Genomic DNA, 11,968 nt, shown 5'->3' with positions numbered 1-11,968 from the left:
GGTGGGCAGGATTGTCGTTGTTCCGTGCCAGTCGCGGGGGGCGGAACTCTGTTCGTGGGCCTGCGGCCGCGGAAGCGCTGCTGCAGGGGAGCGGAGCTGCGCCCCGGTGTTAACTGTGCGTTATGGCGACGAACGGGGTCAGATCGCTTTAAAGAAAGAAACCCTTGCCTGGTGTCTCCCCCCCACCCTGCTTACTCCCTCACCGGCTGCAGGCAGGACGGTGGCTCTGGGGTTCACCACGGGCCCCGATGCTGCTGGGCCTCCCTCAAGACGCCCTTTGCGGCACAGCGTACCCCCAGGGCCCTGCAGTGAGGGGTTTCTTCCTGTCCTTGGAAGACACATCGCCAGAACGCGGCATTTTGCTTCAGCCCACAGGTCTGTCTCTTCCCCCAGCAGCTGCAAGGACGATCACCTCTGCGGTTCCCCTCTGTGCCCTCGCCGTTTGCTTCGGGCGCGTCCCCATCACAGCACCCTCAGCTGCAGTGAGCCTGAGGCATCACATTGTGCGCAGCAGCGTCTGCCACGTCCCTGTGGAGCTGCTGGCCTGTGCGTGCTCCGTGTGCGATCCACAGGGAAGGTCCTGGGAGGGAAGCTCTTGGGCTTCAGCAGAGCAGGAGCTGCCAGTGAGGGCCACAGCCAGGCGACCTCAGCATCCCACAGCACTGATTTTCCTCTCAGGAATGTTTCAAGCCTTTTGAGCCTGCAGCCGTACCAGCAGTGATGCCAGGTCACTGCTAAGTTGTCCACTGGTACTTGATCCAGATCAAGGGTGGCACGTGACTGCATCACTGTCAAATTAGGGTACGCAGTAATGGCCTTTTTGTGCTGCCTTTTGCAGCTGTTGAGGTACTTGATCAAAATGATGTGGTGGAGTGGATGATGTGTGACAACCATAAAGCCTGCTCTTGCAAAGCTAGCAGGCAACATTTCTTGGTGCAAATTTGTATGAATATGAGCAGCCGTGGTGGTTCAGACTAAAGGGTCTTCTACCCAGTACCCTATTTCCAACCTGCGAGGACCCCCAGTGGTCTCATCCAGACACCCATTGACCCCAGTGATATCTGTGCAGCCCCGATACCCTTTGGCAAGGAGTGACACACGTCCACTCTCTGCCGCCTGGTGAACCACCTCCTCCTGTCTGTTTTCCTTCCATCGACCTATTTCTTGCAAATGAAGGTGGACAGTGCATGTGTAGCTCCTTCCCACCCTTTCTTCCACCTGTGATCCCCTGAGTCATCTTCTCTCCAGGACTGCTCATCCATTCCTTCAGTGAAGCTCCCTTCTCACTGCAGGCATCCCCCTTGCCACGTAGAAGTCTCAGTGGGAGGCTGGTTGGGGGGCACAAGCTGTGCTGTTGTGGAAGGGAAGAGTTTAAAGCTCAAGGTCTTCCATTTCCTTTATTTACAATTGTTTTACTCTTCCCACAAGACACAACAAGCTGCAGTTCAGCTTTCATGGGTTTCTCCTGGTTCCTCCTCACAGCTGTGAATGAGAATGGGATGGGCCCAAGCCTCCACCTCCCTTCTTGTGGCTGGGAGAGGGATGAAGGTGCAAGCAGAAGCAAAGAGACCTCCCTGAGCGCAGGGGTCCCCGCAAAGGGCTTCTTGTCCAGATGTGCTGGGTAACTTTCGGAGGAGGGTTCCTTGAGCCTGTCTCCCTCATCAGCTGGGACTCAGGGCACGAAAGTCAGAACAGAGAAGACCATTTCCCCATCTCACACCAATTTCCTTTTAAAAGATTAATTAGGAAATTATGTAAAGGACATCAGATGAACCTTGGGGTAGTACACGGCACAGTGTCCAACTTAGTATGTTACCCTCACTGAGTTGTGCAGAGGCGCATGAAGCAGATAAAAGCAGAATGACATGACCAGAAAAAATATTGGATAAGTTGCTGTGAAGAAAGATCACATCATTACTCAGTTGAGATGAAGTCCATCCGTAACACTGACCGACCACAGGGGTAGATGTGTCTCCTTGCTCTTCAAGGCACAGAAACCCTCATGCACCATGCATCAGAAGACAAATGCTCTTTGTAGCTGACTTCAGTTAGGAAAGGTCCTAACCATCTAAGCTATTAGAAACCTTAATTCTTCTCTATTAATTATAACAAAATTATTAAAAATTCAGTATGTAGGCAGTATGCTCCCCCTTGGTTGCATTAATACCATTACCATAATAATTACTTCGACATAGAAACATTTTTTACGAAAACAAATAATTTTGTCATTAAATTCAAGAGGGAATTAGCTGCCACAGAGGTAGTTTTGTACACTGAAATAGAATCGTAATAACTACAATAACAATCTCCCGATTGTATTCCTTTTTTAATTCGGACTGAAGACATAGAGACGTTAACATTTTTGAAGGTTATACCAGGAATGTTGATTAATGTGAGTTCTGTTAGAGTTCTAGTTCTTGTTTATGTCTATAAACTGAGACTTTTGTTACTCTGTTAATTATTTGTTGAGACACTTATTTCCTAGCAGGAACAAATTTCATTTAAAAAAAAAAAAACAACAGAAAAAGAAAAAGGACCAAATTTGGGATTAGATATGACTAAAACAAACGCAGAAATAATTGGATATTCATATTCTGGTAAAAGTTTGAAATAGTAGCAGATACACAAGACTGGTCACCTTCTAATTTACTCGCCAGAGCACTTCAGTTATTTACACTGGACGTAAGCCAGAGCAGAACAGGACCCGCTGTGTTGTTGCTGCTCTTGGTCCAGGTTAGACGTGGGTGTTGCAGTGGGGAATGCTGAGTCTTAGAGCCCGGGTGTTGGCAGCCGGGGGGTCCGCCTGTGCTGCCTGGCCAGAGGAGCCACGCATCCGCTTCCTCCTGAGCTTCAGCTCGCAGCCCCTTGTGTTGATGCGTTTGTCCTGACATCTAACAGTGACACTGTCACTGCGAGCCTCTCACTCAAATGTCAGAGAAGGGAGTTACGCTTCTGAGAACTAATTATTGTTAAGGTTTTTTTTTAAACATGTATATATAACTGCGAGATTCTGCAATGCCTTGGAATGACAGTTTTTAAATATCCATCATAGGTTGAGTGAACTACTTTTTACAACTGTGTTTTGCCTGTTTATTATAATCTATTATTTTTATTTAATGTCTTGTTAAAGAAAGTCTCTTTTCAAAGTATTTTAGATTCTGAGCTTTCTTACCGAGTAAGCTTTTATTTTTCAAAATTATGTGGTGAGTTACTTGTCACACCTATTCAAAGGCAAGTTAGTTTTACTTTCTAGTGCTGTTCTTTTACTTTCAACTTTGGATAACATTTCTGCAACAAGCAACTCTCTTGATTTCTTTACTAGTGCTCAGACTTTGCTCATCTTGACCTGAATACAACTTTCCCTTTAGCCCAGATTTGGAATCCAATGTAGCATTAAGGAGCAGGCATTCTTTATTCGATGTCGGGTGCGAGGGGAAAATACTCCAAATCCTGCGCACGACTACTGGCACTTTTCTTGGCATATTCATACACAAGAGTTTCAGGATTACATAATCTAAATGACAATGATTGGTAGCAATTTAAATACCATTCTAATATATTTAAATATCTGCTGAATCAAACTATGCTTGTGTACAAGGAGTCCTTTGGTGGTCTCTGGTGGTCCCTAGTGGATCTGAAGAGTCACTCTTACTGTCCTCTCCATGAACTCTGAGTCATTCTCTCATACATGGTCTTTCCTGGGCCTATAGCTTTTATCTGTAGATTCCTCATGTTCCTTATCTTGGTCTTAACTGGTGTTCTGCTGGTTTATCTGTAGTCCTTCAGAATGTACTAGGATGTATTTGTATTAGGATGTATCAGTCACAGTTACAAAAATCATGTCCTTGAGCGTGTTCTTGTTTGAGGCCCCTTACAACGTTCTGAAGGCTTTTAAATCAGCCTTTGAAATACACAGCTTTGTAACTTGAGTATTTTAGCCTAACGCCAGCAAAAAAGATGTTAAGGAAAGAAAAAATACAAGGGAAGGACCATGCATGAGAAGCTGCAGAAGAAATGAGCTTCAGAGAGAAGGCTGATTAACAGATCTTGATCAAACTGACTCAAGGAGCCACAGGGTCTTACAAATTAGGCTAAAAATATTTCCAAGCAGGTAACAAATCGAGCATGGCAGCTTGCCATGTAGGCACTATTACACCTATATAATCACATGGCATTTGGCTCAGGGTCAGGCTGAAGCCCCTACTTGCTGGTACAGGACAACTTCCCTGCCATTTACCTTCTAAAGCCTAGACAAGATGAAGTGTTAATGCACTGCCCACCTTAGTCTGCAACGCCTTACAAGGTGTGAAAAACTACCTATTGTGGTTCTTTCTTTTTGTGAAAGTTGTGGAAATATGATGTATAAGTAATTTTAATTCCATAATAAATATTTCCAGTAAAGGTCTTTTACAGCATGTTTCTCAGAATTTTCTTGTTTTCTAAAAGCACATTTCTGGATCTCAGCTCATGTTTGTCAGTGACCTGCAACATGCTAACAGAATAGTGGATTCCTGAGAGAAGCAGAGAAATATGCTTGCAGAGAGCTGCACAGAAATTTGCCTTTCTTTCTGGAAGCCCTCAAGAAAATGCCAGGGAGTTTGTGGAGCCAAGGAGACTGCAGAACTGGAGGAAAGGACTGGGCAGGCACACAGCAGGATTTCCAGTCTTTTATTTGGCCAAACTCGATTTTCACTGAATATTTTGTAACACAAGCACATAAACATCCACTTGCCTCACTGCATCCCCCTTATGCTGTGAAATACAACTTTTAGATCACTTTGATCAAGAGCTGTGGCAGGTATGTAGCTGAAGAGCTATGGTGCGGCAAATTGTACAGACGTGGGAAAGCAGCTGAGTAACAGGCAAATTACATTTGTGTGGACACAAGTGGCCTTTCGGCATGTAAGAGTGGGCCTCAGTGACTGTGTCTGGGTACACATACCTGCGCACACCCATCTTCTGAGAGTCTGTCGTAGCCTTTGTGAGCCCTGTCTTTTACTGCCTTGATCTCTTTCTCTGCTCAGTGCCTTTTTGCCCAAGCAAGATGCCTGTTTCCCAACAAGTCTCTCTTCCTCCTCACTGCTTATTTATTAGCTGAAAGCATGAGCCTGCAGTTTGCATACCTGCTGTAGGCATAGGGGAGGGCAGTGATGCTACTTTGGTCACAACAACCCCATGCAGTGCTACAGGCTTGGGGACGAGTGGCTGGAAAGCTGCCAGGCAGAAAAGGACCTGAGAGTGCTGGTTGACAACCAGCTGAACATGAGCCAGCAGTGTGCCCAGGTGGCCAAGAAGGCCAACAGCATCCTGGTCTGTATCAGAAATAGTGTGGCCAGCAGGAGTCGGGAAGTGATCCTTTCCCTGTACTTGGCACTGGTGATGCCGCACCTTGAGTACTGTGTTCAGTTCTGGGGCCCTCACTACAAGAAGGACATTGAGGCGCTGGAGTGTGTCCAGAGATGGGCAACAAAGCTGGTGAGGGGTCTGGAGTACAAGTCTTAAGAAGAGCAGCTGAGGGAACTGGGATTGTTTAGTTTAGAGAAAAAGAGACCGAGGGGAGACCTTATCACTCTCAACAACGACCTGAAAGGAGGTTGTAGAGAGGTGGGTGTTGGTCTCTTCTTCCATGTAGCTACTGACAGGACAAATGGCCTCAAGTTGCACCAGCAGAGGGTTAGATTGGATATTAGGAAACATTTCTTTACTGAAAGAGTGGTCAAGCACTGGAACAGGCTGCCCAGGGAGTCACCATCCCTGGAGGTGTTCAAGAAGCGGGTGGATGTGGCATTTCAGGACATGGTTTAGTGGGCATGGTGGTGTTGGGTTGATGGTTGGACTCGATGACCTTAGAGGGCTCTTCCAACCTTAATGATTCTGTGATTCTATGCCACTGCTGTCAGGGGTCCTGCAAAGCGCTGGGCCTACCACATGCTGTAGATGAGGAGGCAAGTGTCTCTACAGGGTGGCTGAGATCCTCACAATCATCTGACAATGTCACAAGCATTTGTGAAAATTGAGTAAGGTAAGCTAGAAACAGATTCTTTTTCCATACAAATTCTGTTTTGAGAAGCAAGGAACAAATGTTACAGAAAATGTATGCATGCTGCTGAGGCAGACATCTTCAATTTTTAATACACGTTTGTAAATTATTATTTATCCTAGGTGTCCTAAGCCAGCAGTGTCTAATTTAGTATCTCTGAAAAGCAGGCAGTTAGTGGGAGAAAGCAGCATACTGTGCAGCAGCTGTTTAATCTTTTTGTAGTCATATAAGTGAGTAGCTTGACTCCTAAGTTGTTCTATTCATCCCAGATTACACCTTTCGCAATGACTTGATTGCCATGTTTCATTATGGGCCACAGAAGCGCTGGTTTCCTCCAGTACTCCCAGTCTTTCTTGTCCACATGCTCTAAATGTTGCTCCGAGCTTTCCTGTAGGTTCCACACAGCTTTAACAGGTGGGTCCTGAAGAAGCAGCAAACAATAAATCTTGCAGCACTCCAGTGAGAAGTCTTGTTGAATGGGAGTTTCTGGGTCAATGCCAGCTTGCTGAAAATCAGGTGAGAACAGTTTTGAAAGTTTTGTAATGTTATGTTTCTGTAATGTTACATTGCCTCCCTGCTCTCATTCTGTCCAGCTGTTCCACATGAACTCAGCACTGAAGAACTTCACTTGTCAAAACTGATGGTACCATTTGAGTGGGACAGGCAAGGGTCCCAGGGTTACTTTAAAGGTTCTTTTATTTACTAAGTCCTGGCTTCTGGACTGTTCCAGCATCCAGCAACTGTCTCTATTTCCTCACAGAGAGATCTGCAAAGAGCTTGATAAGGCTGAGATTTCAGAGAAAGGCCCAGAAAACTGTAAAAGGAGGAAGCTGCTCTTTGGAAGCTTCATATATGTATATATATGTTATAGATGACATATAGATATATATCCCAGGAAAAAACAAACAAACAAAACAGACCATAAGTCTGTTTCAATAGCAAGTATCAGGACTCTGTGCACACCAACAGTCTCTGCAAGCTTCCTTCTGCCTCCTCAGGGGTTTGGCTACTTGTGTTCAGGGTCAGCTCTGATATAGCATGGCCATATAACCTTGGATTCGACTGCTGCGAAAACAGCTAAGCTGGCAGAAAGGGTGGTGTGAGAAGCAGTTACGAGAAGCCTCACCTCTACCCACAGACCCTCCACCACTTGGCCCAGGAGCTGATTCAAGCTCAGTGGTGGCTGAGCACTTGCGTGAGCTGTGATGCAGGGATGCCTGTGCCCAGCCTTGCTCACCCTAACCCACAGACCAACTTCCCAGGTTGATCTTGACCCACTGTGAGTTTGCCTGGTGATCACTGGTCTGTGGCTGACCTTGATGCCCACCACCAGCCCTGCTCCTTGCACCCTGCTGGGGTCTGGTAGGACTATGCCCTGGCTGGTGAGGGCACTGCCCTGCCTGTCCTGTTGTTTCCCACTGCTCCTGGTGCAGCTTTGTATCTCCCTTACAAGGTTACATGTACTTCTGTGTGTGTCTGTGAGAATGCTTGGGAGTATATGGGCTGGAAGACCCCCACGACAAGTGGAAAACAACCCCAGGCAGAAGGGTGACCACCCGTTTTTTTAAATACCACGCTGCACAGCCATGCCAGAAAATTGAACCGCTGCCCCTGTTCCTTGGCAGTATCTTTACTCACTGTGATAATTTTGCTGTAAAACTCTGAGTTTTGCTGGGAATAGGAACGCCTGCAGATACTCCTTATGTCTCGCATTATCCCCTACAAACCAAACACAGCACAAAGCAGACTGTTAGCATGTGGTGTGGCCAGCAGTGCAGTCCCCGAGCACTGGGAATTTTTGTTTCTCAGATTGTGTCAATCAGCAATGGAGAAATTGCTCATTTCAAACTTTGGAGGAAGGTCCCATAAAAGCAACACAGGGCTGGAGAATGTTTTCTGCACTCATATATGCACTACAGCCAGCTGGACAATTCAGATGTGCAGTGTATGTCTGTGTACCACAGGACACAGAAGGATTGCTGGAGCTCAGCTTTCCACACACTCATCCCTCTCAGCTCATAAGTTATCCCCACTGTCGCTGGCGGTATATTTTGAGCAGTCTCCTTAGCAGAAGCTAAGTTCTAAATGAATGGCAGATGCAGATGGCCCTTTTATCCCACCACCTAGGTCCAGTTACACGGAGACATAACATACCTGTTTGGTGTTGGTCATAGCGTCATTCAAAGGTTGAAAGTCAAGAACTTCAAATATGTTAGTTATTCTCTGCTCTGTATCTTCCTCACAGGCATCAAACAGTTTCTGCAGCCCAAAGACAACAGCTGATTACAGCAGCAACCACAGTGAAATGAGAGGAGTAGTCTGGAAAGCAAGTGCTGAGGCCACATCTGCATTCAAGTAAATTGTAGGGCCACTAATTGATTGAAATATGTCTTAAATACCTGGGAAATAAACTGTTTCATTGAGCTGTTTGAATGTAAAGGCCCATTTTTCAGCATCTGTGGGGCCTTATCATCACAACCAATGCTAATAATGGCCTCATCTCAGTCTCGTCTTCAGATCCCCCCAGCATTAGAGCAGTGAGTCAGACATCAGAACAAGGTCTCCCATCTAGTACTTAAAGTGTTAAAAATAAGGAAATCGGACTATGTTTTCCCACTTGTGCTTAACATGGGTGAGATACGGGACTGAGATTTGAATGTACCCTTCTGAACGGCAGGAGGAAGCAGGTCACTGTATGTTTGCTCTCTATGGCATTACACAGGCCCTGCTAGACTGGAAAATCAGAGACCCAAACTTAGTCCCCAAACCTGTCTAACACAGAAATATGAATACTCAAAGCCTGCTGTACTGGCTACACCATATTGATCTGCTAGGAGTCAGACTGAGAAAATGGACAAGAACAAACCTTAATCATGATGCTGCCAGTTTCATATGTGACATAGGAGGTCGCGGAGCTCCTGAGTTTTTCCCAGTCATGCAGCCTGAGCATCGCATACCTCTGCAGCACAGCAGACAAACGTGAAGGGTCATTCATGTTCTCAGAGTTCTTGTGCATGCTCATCGCTTTAGACAAGAGTTCTGTGTTTCTTGGGCAAGAAGGATATTAAAAAAACTTAGTTAAGACAAGATGAAACAATGAATAAGTGTAACCATTTTACAGCATGTTATGAATCTAGTTCATGAATCCCATGATTTGTACAATGCAATTCCTAACTACATTATATAGCTGGCAAGCAGCTTCAGTGTGGGAAATAGTGCTTTCTCAGCTCAGTTTTGCAAGCTCACAGTGGAATCTGATAAAAAAATGGCATTTCAACTAGGTCATTGTAGGCTGATTTCTTTTATTAATATGTTCGCTCTGGGAATGTCTCCTTCCCTTTCCAGAACAACCCAGGACACCTTCCAGAAATCAGTTATGAAATGGTGCTGGCAGGCTGAAAGTTTGGGGAGAAGGTGTCTAGGCTGTCTGGTTAGAAACAAACTGTTGCTAAAGGCTGGAGAAAACAAGAAGTATGTGGCTCTTCTCTGTAGAAACACACATTGCATCAGAAATCTGAATAAATACCTTACTTTGCCTCTAGCTCTTTGATCTTCTCTTTCAGCTTCTCACATTCCTCTTTCTCCTGAAGCTCTTTTTGGATGACCCCTCCAGGAAATGCTCTGAAACTTGTTTCTTTTGTGAGATCTCTCTGTTTGTACTTGGGCGCTGGGACAACAGTGGACTTGCCCCTGTTGAATAATCTGAATAGCAAAAAATCCATGAAGTGGGAAAGTGCAGAGCACCCAAGAAAAATACCAGGCATGAAGAAAACACAATTATTCTCCGCTTGTTAGAATCTACTCTCACCTTTTCACTAGTTGTTTTCTCCATCTTTAACTCAAAACATTATCAGCAAACATATCAAACCCTCCAGAGACTTCTGTTCTCCTGGATTCTTTTCTCCACAGATGTCTGGGTCTCCTATTCCTCCAGCAATTTTCCAATGCTTGCTCTTTTAGGTGTTACTCCTAGAGCTTAAAAAAAGCCCTTTCTACAAGATGACCCTAGGTTGATTGCAGACTCACACCCTAAAAGTGCTGGAAATCTTTTGCTTTTTATCATTCACCAAAGGTTCTTAGAGATTTTGTCTTCTTCTGTATTACAGATCTCAGAACAAGTACGTGCAACCCTAATGTAAAGGAGACCTCTTGTCCCATCTTTCTTTCCCCTCCTTTCAGAGTAAGCCATACCATCTTATATTACTATTCTGAGTTTGTGCGTTATCCCATGAAATTTCTGCTCTGCCAACTAAATTACCTTGATTACTGCACACAGAAATGTGTTCAGAGCTTGTCCAACCTTGGAGATGACCGGCTGTGGGTGAAAGGACAATACTGAGAAGAGGAAAATAAGAAAACCCCAATACTCACCCGTGAAAGCTCCTGTGTCCCTCCTGGTAAGGAGGATTAGTGTTGCTGGTCTCCTGCATCTTGTAACGATCAGATGCAGCATGCTGCCTAGAGATGAAAGAAAGCTATGTTAAGCAGACAGACCTGGGAACAAACCAAGAATGACGGCCTGAATTTGGGAAGTGTAATCTGGATCTAGACTGGTTTCCTGACAGCCTTCTGTAATTAGGCAAACAAACCCAGGGACACAAGGTACTGAGCTTGGTCATCATTTGGATCTAGGTCCAGTGTCTGGGAATCTTTGCCCAAGTCTCAAGCTCAAGCCACTCTGGAAGAAAGCTCTGAGGTTTCAGAAAGTGTGAGCATTCCCCCACTACCAGGCTCTCCATGACTGCACATCTGCAAACCCTTCATGAGCCCAGAGATACTCCAGCCATGATTAGAAACTTTCAAATATCACAGCCTGTCTTCACAAAAATCCCAACAGTTAGTGCAACTAAAATACTCTGAAAGTGTAAGATCTGCATGTTACGCGATGCAGATCAAACAACTTATGTAAATTGGCTTTGGGTCCCCAATACAGCCTCAACAAAATTTGGTGTTAACTCAGAGTCCTCTTTGTGTCTGGCTTATTTGTAATTTTCCATTCTACCTGTCCTAGCATACACCAGCTGCAGATGATTGCCTAAACCTTCACAAGGGGCCACACTAAACACTGTAATGTTTGGTCACCAGACTCACCTTAATTCTTCTTCCACTTGTGCCACTCTTTTTGCTAGATCATGATATAAAAACTCTAGGTTTGAAATCCTGTCTCCACAGGCTGATGGTTGCCATGTCTTGTTAAGTATTTGTCTGAGGAAAAAAGAAAATTGTATTCGTAAAATGAAGGTGAAAAACTCACATACTCTAAACAGGTACCTTATAAAAGACAGCCCCATGAGCCGAGGCTCCATGGCTACATCTATGCTAGCGAGAAAATCAGAACCAGGATACAGGCTTCAGTGCACACGATGGCCTAGCACACACCTGTAAGCAGTTTTGACACAAGTGAGCTAGCGCCCTCTCAGATGGTGCCTGGCCCAGTTCAGAGGACTGCACAGACCAGAGTTGGCAAAAAATAGATGGAGGATTTGAGCAATCATTAGAGCTGGATGAAGTGAGCAGGATACAGGGACAGCCCCTGAAAAACAATCTCAACCCAGACCGGCAGAGTGTGGGGAACAGCAAATGAGGGTGGCTATGCTGCTGAAATCAACTTTGCAAAGTACGAGTGTGGGGCTTTTTAACAGAGAAGAGCAAACCTGTATGTTCTCAAGGCAACTTTCATTTTCACAACTGCTCTATGCCCTATTTCCTAATGAGGATCCCAAACATCAACTATCATTGCAGAGACAATCCCAGGTTGAGGTGCTCCTGCAGCTCGTGTACAGGTGGAGCAGACACCAAACTCCCTCCTGCAGCAAGGCAACATCACAGAAAGCCTAAGCATGAGGCTTCACTGTCAGTTTGTGCTAAACCAAGTCTGCACGGCTGCTGCAAGAGACTTTCCTGCCCTTCTCTTCCAGCACCTCTCCT

Source organism: Mesitornis unicolor, unplaced genomic scaffold (genome assembly GCF_000695765.1).
Source record: "Mesitornis unicolor isolate BGI_N332 unplaced genomic scaffold, ASM69576v1 scaffold1589, whole genome shotgun sequence".
Classification (NCBI taxonomy): Eukaryota; Metazoa; Chordata; class Aves; order Mesitornithiformes; family Mesitornithidae; genus Mesitornis; species Mesitornis unicolor.
This window is presented reverse-complemented; position numbering follows the sequence as displayed.